The 11,446-nt window shown below is 38.1% G+C and overlaps 1 pseudogene; it reads right to left on the bottom strand.

The window, feature by feature from the left end:
• Positions 1 to 384: 384 nt before the first annotated feature.
• LOC144381441 (5.8S ribosomal RNA) lies at positions 385 to 537 on the bottom strand (annotated as a pseudogene).
• Between the last annotated feature and the right edge of the window lie 10,909 nt (positions 538 to 11,446).

The following is an 11,446-nucleotide window of genomic DNA, read 5'->3' as shown; positions in this document are numbered from 1 at the left end:
TGATTTTCAGTTTGTTTGGTTTTTTATTTGTTGTTAGGTGCTGTGATGACTTCCAAGCTCTTTATGTGCTGGACTACAAACTAGAAGTTCTTAATGTTATTTTTAACATGAAATATTGGATATTTTTACAGCTAATTAAATAGATTTTACAGCTTTCTTACAGTTTATTTTTTCCAGTTAGTAGTTAATTAAACTTACTAACCTATTTTTAAATTTGTGTGGACAGCATTCTTTCTTGTATATCATGATTTCCCTCTGGGTTCAACCTTTATTTTGCTTAAGTACATCCCTTAATTAACTTTTTTAACAAGGGACTGTGGGTGGTGAAATGTCTTGATTTATTTTCATACCTAAAAATATCTTTATTTTCCTTGATTTTTTTTGTTTGTTTTGTTTTGGCATAGCTCTAAAAAATACTTAGGGCTACAAGTGTGTTTGAAGTGTTGATGATCAGTGTGTCCTGTAATTCACATTAATTCTCACAGCTAGCTGCGTTCTTCATCTGCCCATGAGCTGAGTGATCAATTGCTGAGTCATATCGTCTTGATTTTTAAATAACAGTATAACTGGGCTTATAATTCTAGGCTAATAGTTATTTTCCTCCAGACAGTTGAAAGTATTTCTCCATTTGTTCTGGCTGTTTATTTCTTACATGATATTTGGGATATTTCAAATCTACTTATGAATGGAAGAAATGGCTTAACTTTTTTACTGGTCTTGGCTTCAAGTAGTAAGTCTAGATCTGGTCCTCATCTGACTTAGAGCACTTTTAATATGAAGCCTCACAGGCCAATGGCTTTAGTCATGCTCTACAATTTTTTTCCTATTTTTTTTCTATTTTAATCCACAAAATTGTGCATATGCTTCTAAAATCCAACATTTCCACTTGGTTTTGTTTGTCTTCTCTTTTCTATCATTCCCACATACTTGAATCAGAAGTTTGTTTCTGTTTACTACTCCATCTTTAGCAGATGTTGAATTATATTTCTAAAAAGTATATGACCATGTTACACCTCTGCTTAAAATGTTTTTAGCTTTCCTTAAGATTCATGTTGATAACTTTTAATCTGGCACACAAAAATTTCCAAATCTGACCCCTGATTAAGCTTCATACCTCATCTATACCACCCCCTTGTATTCATGCTCTATTCTAGACATACTAAGTTTCCTCTTAGTTTCAAGATTTTCATTATGTCAAACACCTGAGCCTTGGCAGATGTTGACATTTCTGTCTAGAATGACCCTCTTTTGTCCTTCTGGCCATCTTCTACTTCATCTTCTTTGCATTCCTCTAATTTCCCCAAGCAAAGTGATATACCACTGACATTATGTACTCCTAACTGAAGACTGTCATCACAATATTATTGCTTACAAATGTGTAAGTTTTATTATTTAGAGCCTATACTATCTAATAAAACTTTCTGTGATGTTGTTAGTGTTCTGTGTCTGCATTGTTCGAAAGAACTTTGTGTGATGATAAAACTGTTACAGATGCAATGTTCAAGATGGTAGCCAGTAGCTACACGTGTCTACTGAAGAATTCAGACAGGTTGAGTGACTGAATAACTAGTCTTTTTTTCAAATTGATTTAATTTAAATAGTGACACATGGTTAGTGACTACTATATAAGAAATGAAGTTCAAGATTCTGATGTTTCAAAAGCAGAAAAGATGTGGGGCCACCAGAACGTGTGCCCAGATATAGTGGTTCAATAGGACAATAAAAAGCATTTTGAGAGGAAAGGATTCCAAGTTCCAATAAATTTGTGAAATTTGTGTCTTTTTATGCCCAATAAGTAGCCCGTAGTGGACATTCAGTACTCAATGATTGTTAAATGAAGGAATGAGCAAATTCTAGTAGATTGAAGAATTAATGTTTCTACAGAAGAGCTGACCAAATCAAGAGAACACTTTATTACCTTAGCAGAAAATAAGCTTTTATTCTTTTTAGTTTGTTCGAAGCTATTTCATTGGTTCAGCTTTTCCGGGGTCCTGAGAGGGAGTAAAACAATACAGGGATTAAGGCCTAGGGTCGCTTGGAAAATCCACAGAAATATAGTTCTGATAACTGAGAGATTATTTCACATTGAGGTTTCTCTTATTATGGTTTTAGAAAAAGTCAATACCAAATATAAGTATAAACTGATGTGAAGTTTTCTTTACTCAGAAACCTAGTTCTTGGCAAGAAGGAGAAACTGTTTTATATCCTCACCCATAACATCAATTGTTCCTTCTTCTGCCTATGATTGAAGAAGTCCATTTACTTCTAGTTTACTCAACAGAGAAATCTAAACTCTGATTTGGGACAGGTGCAAATTTTTTTTTTTTAATTTAGTCTTTTCATTAAGGTCCCGAAAGCAAATGGGGAGAACTACTTTCAGGAAAAACAGTAACAACCTTAAGTTTATCATGTTCACAAACTGACTTGAGATTGTAGAAACTTTTCATCCTATGAGAGTAGCAAGAAAAATCTGAAAGGCTGAGGTGAGGTCGGCGTACAGAAAGAAACGCTACTGAGCAGGTGAGCTAGGACAGTAGATAATTACTAAGTCTGCCATATTTGTGTGCCTGTAAGAGTTTCAGAGCTTTCAGTGCAACCATGAACTAAGGTCCTCTGGCTTGATCATAATTGTACCAAGTGCACATTCTCAGTGTATCCACGTTTCCTTCATTGAGATGTCTAAGATTTTTAAAGAAGGCAAAGCTGCTACAGAACCCATTAAAGTTAGTTTCTGGAGCTATGATTCATCTTAAGAATCTTATAAACTGTCTGATACTTTTAAGTTTTTGTTGCATAATTCAGGGTATCATTCAACATGGACTAAGTTATGCCACGGTAACCAGTAACTCTCAGATCTCAGAGTCTGAAAACCCAACAAAGAGTTATTTCTTGCTTGCTTTTCACCTCTTACAGGTAGCATTCCCTGACCCAGGCTGAGTCAGGCTCCACCTTGACACATACTTTTAGTTTCTTTTTGCAAAGAAAAGAGGAATGTGGCAAATTGCACAGTGGCCCTTAAAGCTCTGCCCAGGAGGGACACAGGTGATGACAGCTACATTTATCTGGACAATCGCAGGTGATTTGATGATGTTAAACTTTCAACGATGTAAAGAAGTGCAGATCTATCATGGCTTGGAAAGAGGGGAGAAGAAGCAAATATCTGTGAGCATCCCAGAGGCCACCAGAATGTGTGCCCAGATATAGTGGTTTATTAGGATATTAAAAGTATTTTGAGAGGAAAGTATTCCAAGGTCCAATAAATTTGGGAAATTTGGGTCAAAGTGGCATATATTTCTTTATTTTCGGATAGTTAGTATTTAATACTGTAAAATGGATTATGAATATCTAAGAAGGGGTTAATATGAGGTATTTTTCAAATTCATTAAACTGTGGGATATTTTTCTTCACAGGACATCTGGAGAAACACTGTCCAGTGGTCTTTTCAAGATAAACTAGATGGTGTACTTTGAGTCCTTCCCCAATTTATCTAATTTCTCTTTATTTATGAATGGCCTATCTGATATTCATTTAAAATTATAAAAAACAATTATTTGATTAGAGAGGGATAATAAACAACTTTTCCAAATAAGGATAATGGATGCCTACCTGGAGCTCTTCCCCCCCTCCGCCACACTCCCGGAAAAGTTATAAACTAGAATGTTATTGATGGATGTTGAAGTCTGGAGTAGAAGATAGACTATAAGGTGTACTTTAGATTTTTCTGAAGCACTGAAGTATTGTCCAAGGCTTTACACAAACCACCTGAATATGATACATCTAAGTTAACAGTATGGGAGTGATTTCGTTTTTAAAAGCCTACCAGATATCAAGATATGACTTAAGTATGAATGCAATGCATTAAAAAAGTTAGTAAATAATGCTCTGTATGTTACCTATTTGATTAAAGTTCATTAACTCTTGCTCAGAATAATACATTCTGCTAATCTGGAGAAAAATATAACATTTTTAGTAACTGCTACATAGCATATTGCAACGGAATTGGAAGACTTGGGGAAGATAATAGATTTTCAAATATTTTTAATATCATAAAATTTTTTTATTAAAAGTTGACACTTTATTTCAACTGTGAAGAATTATCACATATGATAACGTCATATGAACTGTGAAGAATATATCACATATAAAAGTAAAATTAAATAGTGGAAGAAATCTTAGAAATAATAAGTCATTAATGAGTCACCTCTTTAGAACTCTTATTCAGTAATTCTTATCTGTTAGAAATACAGCTGTACAACAGGAAGCAGATTACAAAAATTCATCTGAGTCACAAAAATCCCTAAAATAACATTTATGGTTTCATTAGTCACAAACTTATTTCCAAATTACTTTTATTTTGCAAACAACTCTAACTAGGGTAGTTGTTTGGTTTCTAATTACAGAAACTGAAAGTAACATATAAAAGAGAGTAAAACTTGCCAAAGAGGAATATATACCATGAAAAGTGAATGGACAGTCCAGACAAGTGACTGAATAGTCTAATGAGTGAAATACTCAGAGGACACAAGTCTGGGATGATTTTGCCTAGGGCCAAAGAAGCTAGCTCAATAATTCATACTGATGATGATCCTTCTTAGTCATCAAAAATTGTTAATTATTGTTGGTGCAGTAGCTGAGAAGTCAGGGACTCTATAGTATCTTTGAAAAACTCTTCCATCCAAAATTACAAGAAAAAGAAAAGGAAAAAGGTGGGTAAAAGCATGCATCCCCAAGAAGCTGTCAAACTCAACTATCCAGAATGATCCATTCTCCAAGGGTTTTTAGTTCTTCCACATTGTGCTCTTGAGAAACAAACCAAAAAATCATTTTGACCTATAGGTGGCAATATTGGTATTATTCAAGTCAAGCACAAAAAGATGGGATGAATAAGGAAACATAATTTAATGGTTCAACAAAGAAAATGACTGAATCTTTGATGAATATACAATAACTTGAAAAAAGAAGTAAATGCGCCAAAACTCATGAAATTAGTCCTTACTTATAAAATACTCCTATTGAATTATAAATTCAAATTAAAAAAAAAAAACCCTGAATTACTTGTCCTGAATAATGAGTCCTGCCATTATTGTACATTGAGTGTATTTTGTTTATTCATAGTGGTTTGTTAAGCTATGAATAAAACCAGTTTTTCACAACTATATTTCTAACGCTTTTGTTTTCATTTAAGAATATTAAGGTAAAATCCAAATTAAATGGTCCAATATACACAACTAGTAATTGTGTCCACAATTCTGTGGAGAACCCCAAACCACTCAGCTGTTTGTCCCTGGAACACTCAGTGAATTTCCGATGTCTGTTGAGATAATGGTGACCTGCATGCTGGCTTGTATGGTGAAAAGAACTTTCAGCACTTTAGTACAAATGTGTTTTAACTGTTCTTCAGTAAAGGTAGTATTTCTTAAAGTTCATAAACCTATGCACTAATTAGTTCAACAGAAAAGTGCTATAGCCTCTTTCCTACCCCTTCCTAGATTCTGATATTGCCCCTTACGAACCAAGTACACATTTTGTTGAGAACCATTTGTGTACCCCAAACTCCCCCTCCACTTTACTTTCATACAATTTGGATGTATTTTTTTCATTTTCTTATTAAAAATTATCATATTTATTATGTGGCTGTTTTCTCTTCCTCACTCCAGAAGTTCTGATGTGTTTCATCTCTCCAAGTTGATCATCACAGCCCTGAGGAAAATCAGTTTAAGTTGATGAATATTACACTGAATAGAAAACAGAGTAGGATATGTGAGCGAGCCAGCAAGAGAGAAACAGAAAGAGAGAGAGACAGAGACAGAGAGAGAACTACAGTGATATGGCATGAGAAAAACATTGACTAACAACTTTTGGAAATCTTCAAGTAATAAAAACAAGCAGTATGCAGGATGTCTTACCTTCTAGACCCGAGATATCCAATATAATAGCTGCATGTGGCTATTTCTAAATAAATTTAAATAAAAAATAAAACTTGAAGTCCCCAGAGTATATGCTATCTTGTTTAGTGCTGCTTCTACTCTTATCTCTAGCTTTCTTTTCCCCCTTTTTACAAAGCTACCATGGCCAAGTCCTTTGTCCAAAGCGATGTGCTGCAAACGGTCAACTTAGTCCTTACAATGGCTTTCCAAGCTCTTGCCAAAGATTGACCTGGCATCCGTTCTGTGCTGTACTCTTTAATTAACATTAATTAATTCACTCCTTTTTGGATTTTCAATTTGCCTTGATGAGGCATTATAAATTAGAAAATGCAACATACTCAGGTTATAATTTAAAGGGCTCTCAGCTGATAGCTAATTAGCTTGATTCAGGAAGGATAAACCAAAAGAATGAATGTTTAATGCTAATTTAAAGGACATTAGTTGCCATGGGCAGAATGATTAAAATGCCACTGTTTGAAGCAGAAAAATTAGAACGCAGCAGCAGTGGCAACCATAGATGATCAGTGGTTTTCGTATTGTGCCTGGATTATACGACACTCCATCACCTGCCTGCAAAAAGTTCGATGAGTTCTGGAGAGTTATTTTGGTCTGATTAGGACACAGAGCGGGCAAATTGTGAGTACTCTTATCTTTCAACATGGTTCCATTCCTTTCTTATCAGGCATGCGATAGAGTAACATGCTAGAATGAGCTGTGTTTACCTGGCTTGATGCATTCATGACAAGCAATGGGGGGTTGATCCCAGGTTGTCCTTCCATCCTCATTAACAAACACTTCCATAGCACTTACTGGGTGCCAGGTACTCTCCGAAGTATTTTGCAAGTATTGACTCAGTTAATCATTATAAAAAAATCTATGAACTCTGTACTATGCTCAGCCCCATTTTTCAGACAGAAAATTGAGGCACAGAGAGTTTCAGTAATTTACTCAAGGTCACACAGGTGATAGGTGGCAGATCCCAGGTTTGAACATGGGCAATCCGACGTCAGTGACTTTCATCTTAAGCAGAAAATAATTCCAAGGCCGTAGATTATTAGCAGTGAAAGATGGGCTCGCTGTTAGGTTCAAATGTACTATTATCACCATCCAACGTTTATCATCAAAGATGCCATCACTCTGAGACGCTCTAGGACACAGACATAATGAAATGTAAGAAGACAAAAGCCACTTACTCTGTATCTAAACATTCTCGAGAGGATCAGCAAGATGTCTCTAAAGCTGCCAAATAATTAGCGGAAAAGCAAAGGCATAAAGCTTAAAACAAGATTGTGCCTTTTTCATTCAATGATTCCAACATTTAAAACAAAAAACTTCCATGAAGCGAGGCCCTAGTGTGAGCGCTGGCCCTAGGGATGAGGTGGACCCTGCCCCCAGCTCAGCAGGAGCTACCGGTCAGCTGAGGACAAGGACATAAACACCACGGCAGTTTGCTACAGCATGGAAACGAGCGCGCAGAAGAAAGAACACATATGGAGAACCAAAAGGAAGAAAGAGTAGGGAGAGTTCACCGGGCTCCTAGAGTGAGAAGTACAGGGCAGGGAAGTTTCCAGAGGAGGCGAGATTTGAACTGAGGCTTGAAGAATGGGGACCAGGGAGAGTGGAGGGTCTCCCAGTCGCGGCAATAGTGACAGTTGGGGCTGCCTAATGCTTTGTTGTGGCAGCCTGGCGTCAGCAGCATCCCTGGCCCCCACCCACTACATCCCAGTAGGACAATTCAAAAATATCTTGAGACATTGCCAAAAGTCCCCTGGGGGAACCAAATCGCCCCCAGTTAACAAAGGCTGAGCTTGGAGGAAATAGCGGTGGGAATGGCTGGGGTCGGGGGGAGAGAGAAAGATACCTGCCAGGGAGGGGCGCGCCTGGAAAGAGCTGGACGTGCTAAGTGTGAGGCGCTACATGGCTGCTCGTGGTTTTGATGATGACCGAGGAGGAAAAAATGTGTGGTGACCTGGAGCGAGCCTGTAGCAAACACAAACAGGCCAGAGACTTAACTAGAGGATACAGTGAATCATAAGTTCAAGCCGTGCTGCCCCGCTGACTGCGGGGGGCCCATGCCAGCATACACACCAATTAGGCGGGTTGCAAATAGATGTGGTGACTCATTCTGAGCAAAGGAACCGCATTCTCTTGGAAGGCAGGCTGGAGGCTTCCGAACAGACAGCTGTTTTCTAAAGGAAGTCAGACGTGGTCCAGCATGGGGAGAGAGGAGGTGTGGAGTTCACCTCCATCTTTAAGCCATGCCTGTGGACAGCATTAGACTAGGTGGTGGGTTATCTTCAACTCTGACAGCCATCCGTGTATCCAGCGAGGCCTCCCCGAGCACTAAGATCACTTCTTCCCTATTTAAGGCGAGTCTCTACCATACTTGATGACAATCCTGTTTAGTGCTTCAGTCCACCCCTTTTAAACTTTAATTTTTTTAAATATTACCTTTCATTACACTCTTAGAAGAGATGAAACCTAATTCAATTTCTCCTTGATGACTTAAGCGGGTCACTATCATCATCAGGGCCGTCTCTCTAAAGGATGGTCTAATGAATTTCAGATCCCTTGGCAGGTTAAGTGGGCCAATGACTGCAACTGTGGTTTTGTAAACTTTCTGTCTCATTATCACAGGTGGATGTCAGGTGCAGATTTTCACAAAGTTCTTGTTCTGTTGTTCTCTTTCGCCATCATTCGAAAATGCTGTCAGTAATCTTTTCCTTTTTTTTTTTTTCCAAAGAAACATGATAACTAAGTTTGCTATATTTATATATAGGAACAGCTAGTAAGTTCTGTTGATCATCACAAACACTTATGTAGTGTTTAACATATGCCAGGCAGTGTTCCAAGTTTTAAAACTTTTCTGTGTGAAGTGTTTGGGTTTTAGCACGTGGAGTTTTTGCAACTATGTTAGTGGTCTTTCTTTTTCTGTTGAAGTGCAGTTCTGTGTTCTGAGGAGTTAGGTTGCTAGAAGTTTGACATTCAACTAAATGAGACTCTATTGTGATATAACCCTTGCAGTAATTGCTAAACTCAGAAAGCAGGTTATACTTTTAGCAACCTAAAACTCTTTTCAACAAAGCAGCAAGAAGCAAAGTGAGATTTTTCAAAACCAAACCAAACCAAAGCATTAGGCCAAAGACTTGTGCACATAATCCATTTAAGAGTCGCATCTTTTTGACCTCTTTCAAACAGGAAGCCGCTTAGGGCCCCTTATCAAATGGCTAAAGCATGCCTATTCACAAACAGGCAGGTCAAGAAATTCAGGGATTTGAAGAAAAGTACGAGTGTTTCAGGACGGATGTGTTCAAAAGGCCTGGAAAGAAATGCTGGGAGGGTTGCCCTCTCTTCCTATGAAACATCACAACTTCTGGTGGGAAATCAAGAAAGGAAACTGGGCAACCATGATGATTAGTCACAAGGAAGGGGACAACAAGCATTCTGAAGCCAACAGCTGCAGAACAATGGGAACCGTGTGAGGCTATTTTTGTTTGGTTTCAGCAATTAATCGAACCTGCTGGAAACTGACAGTGTACTCAGCCTTCTCACACTCTTCTCTTACTAAAAGTGGAAAGTTCCCATGCCAAAAAATAGTTATCTTTTTTCCTGCTTAAGAATGATTAAAATGCCACACAGCTCTTTCAGCTTCATGTGTTTATCTCAAAACGAGCTTATTATGAACATAAAAATATTCAAACCTACAAAAATGACAAGTCTCTTATTGTGTTTCCACTGCTACTATTTTGCAGCTATTGTAAAGGCTGGGATTTGGAACCCTGAAGCTGGAATTGTAATGTCTTGGGGACCTTCCTTGGCAGTAGGTATGGAAAGGAGTAGCCGAAAGCCTTCATGAGCAGATGGCTCTTGTAGCAGCCCTCATCGTTCTTTGTTGTTTTGTTTTTCTGTTTCGTTTTTTGTTTTTTGTTTTTCTTAATTCCACATGGTGCCATAGCAAAAATGAAAACCAACCAGGAAAGATTTGAGGACTCCCTACAATATTTCTAGTGCTTTCCAAACTGCCCCAAAGTGAAGGCAGGTGAAATTTTTACGATTTCAAATCAGAAAATGAAATTGTACAGAATTGTGAAACTTATTAAAAAAAAACAAAAACAAAAAAACCCCTGTGGCCAGCTTACTGGAACGGACAAACAGTTTCTGGGTTTGGCAAGCATCTTCCCAACCACCAGTGGTTGTTAGGAACAGACCAGGCTTAAGGAGCTTGAACATATTTTCATAAGTTTAGAACCTCCCTTTGAACGGAAAGTCTAAAAGCTCCAAGGCACAAGAGCTTTAGCAAAGTGGGCACAGAGACCACAGAGGAGCACCCGAGATGGTTTCGATAGACATCGACTCCTAATTCAATCAGTGCTGGGGGAAAGATGGGCAACTTCAGGCACTTTCTCTGAAAGGGGTTGTCTCAGAATGCCAGAAAGGTGGGAACAACTGGAAAATTGTAGGTCCCTGGGCAGGAGCCATGCATGCCCATGCCATAGCGGAGGAGACAGGAATGAGCAAGCAGGAGTGAATGTGAATACAGAATAAGTTCCATGAGATGATGCAGTTGGGAGAGAGATGGTGAGCAGGAGGTGGAGATGACCAGGAAGGGCTCCCATAAACCACTCTAATTCTTGTGCTTTCTTCAACCCTTCTCTTCTTAGCTTCCTAGCATCCCTGGGACCTGAATATGTTATTCCGTCCCTTTCTTCCAACCTACCCGTGTGGGCACAAAAATCATGACATTTTCCAGTAGACATTTATTCTACCTTTTCCTGGTTAATTTTCTTCCATTTGGGCCCACTATATTTTACCTATTGGATATGGTCTGCTGAGATAGCATGTGATCCATGCAGTTTTTTGGAGTTTTACTTTTGAGCAGAACATCAAAAATACTTCAAAAAGTTAGAGAGCTCATTTCCCTCAAGGTAAGCATCTGAAAAGACTGTTTATCGGGTCCAGCTGTCTAAACTCCCCAGAGCTGATTTCTGTCCTTCTATAGTCTGGTTCTTTACTTTTCTTGTGATTCTGTGAATCATTCCAATACATTCTTTTTCCAATTGTCAATTTTTGCTGCCATCATCACTTCGAAGATTGCATTATCTTCCTAGACAGCTGTATACAGCTGAAGTGAAATTTTCATGTGAAATACTCTTCTTTTAGGAGTCAAAATACATTCTTTTGTGTGTGTGTGTGTGTTTTAATTTATTTTCTATTTTTTATTATTTTTTTAAATGCCAGTATAGTTAATATACAGTATTCTATTCATTTCAGGTGTACAATATAGTGATTCAATCCATACATCACCCGGTGCTCATCACTGACAGGTGCACTCCTTAATCCCCATCACCTATTTCACCCATCCCCCCCACCTCCCCTCTGGTAACCATCTGTTTGTTCTCTTTGGTTAAGAGCCTATTTCTTGCTTTGTCTCTGTCTCTCTTCTTTTCCCTTTGCTCATTTGTGCAGTTTCTTAAATTCCACATATGAGTAAAATCATACGATATTTGTCTTTCTCTGAC

The sequence above is a fragment of the Halichoerus grypus genome, chromosome 3, assembly GCF_964656455.1.
Source record: "Halichoerus grypus chromosome 3, mHalGry1.hap1.1, whole genome shotgun sequence".
Lineage (NCBI taxonomy): Eukaryota > Metazoa > Chordata > Mammalia > Carnivora > Phocidae > Halichoerus > Halichoerus grypus.
Note: the sequence above shows the minus strand (reverse complement) of the source record. Positions and strands in the feature narration are given on the sequence as shown.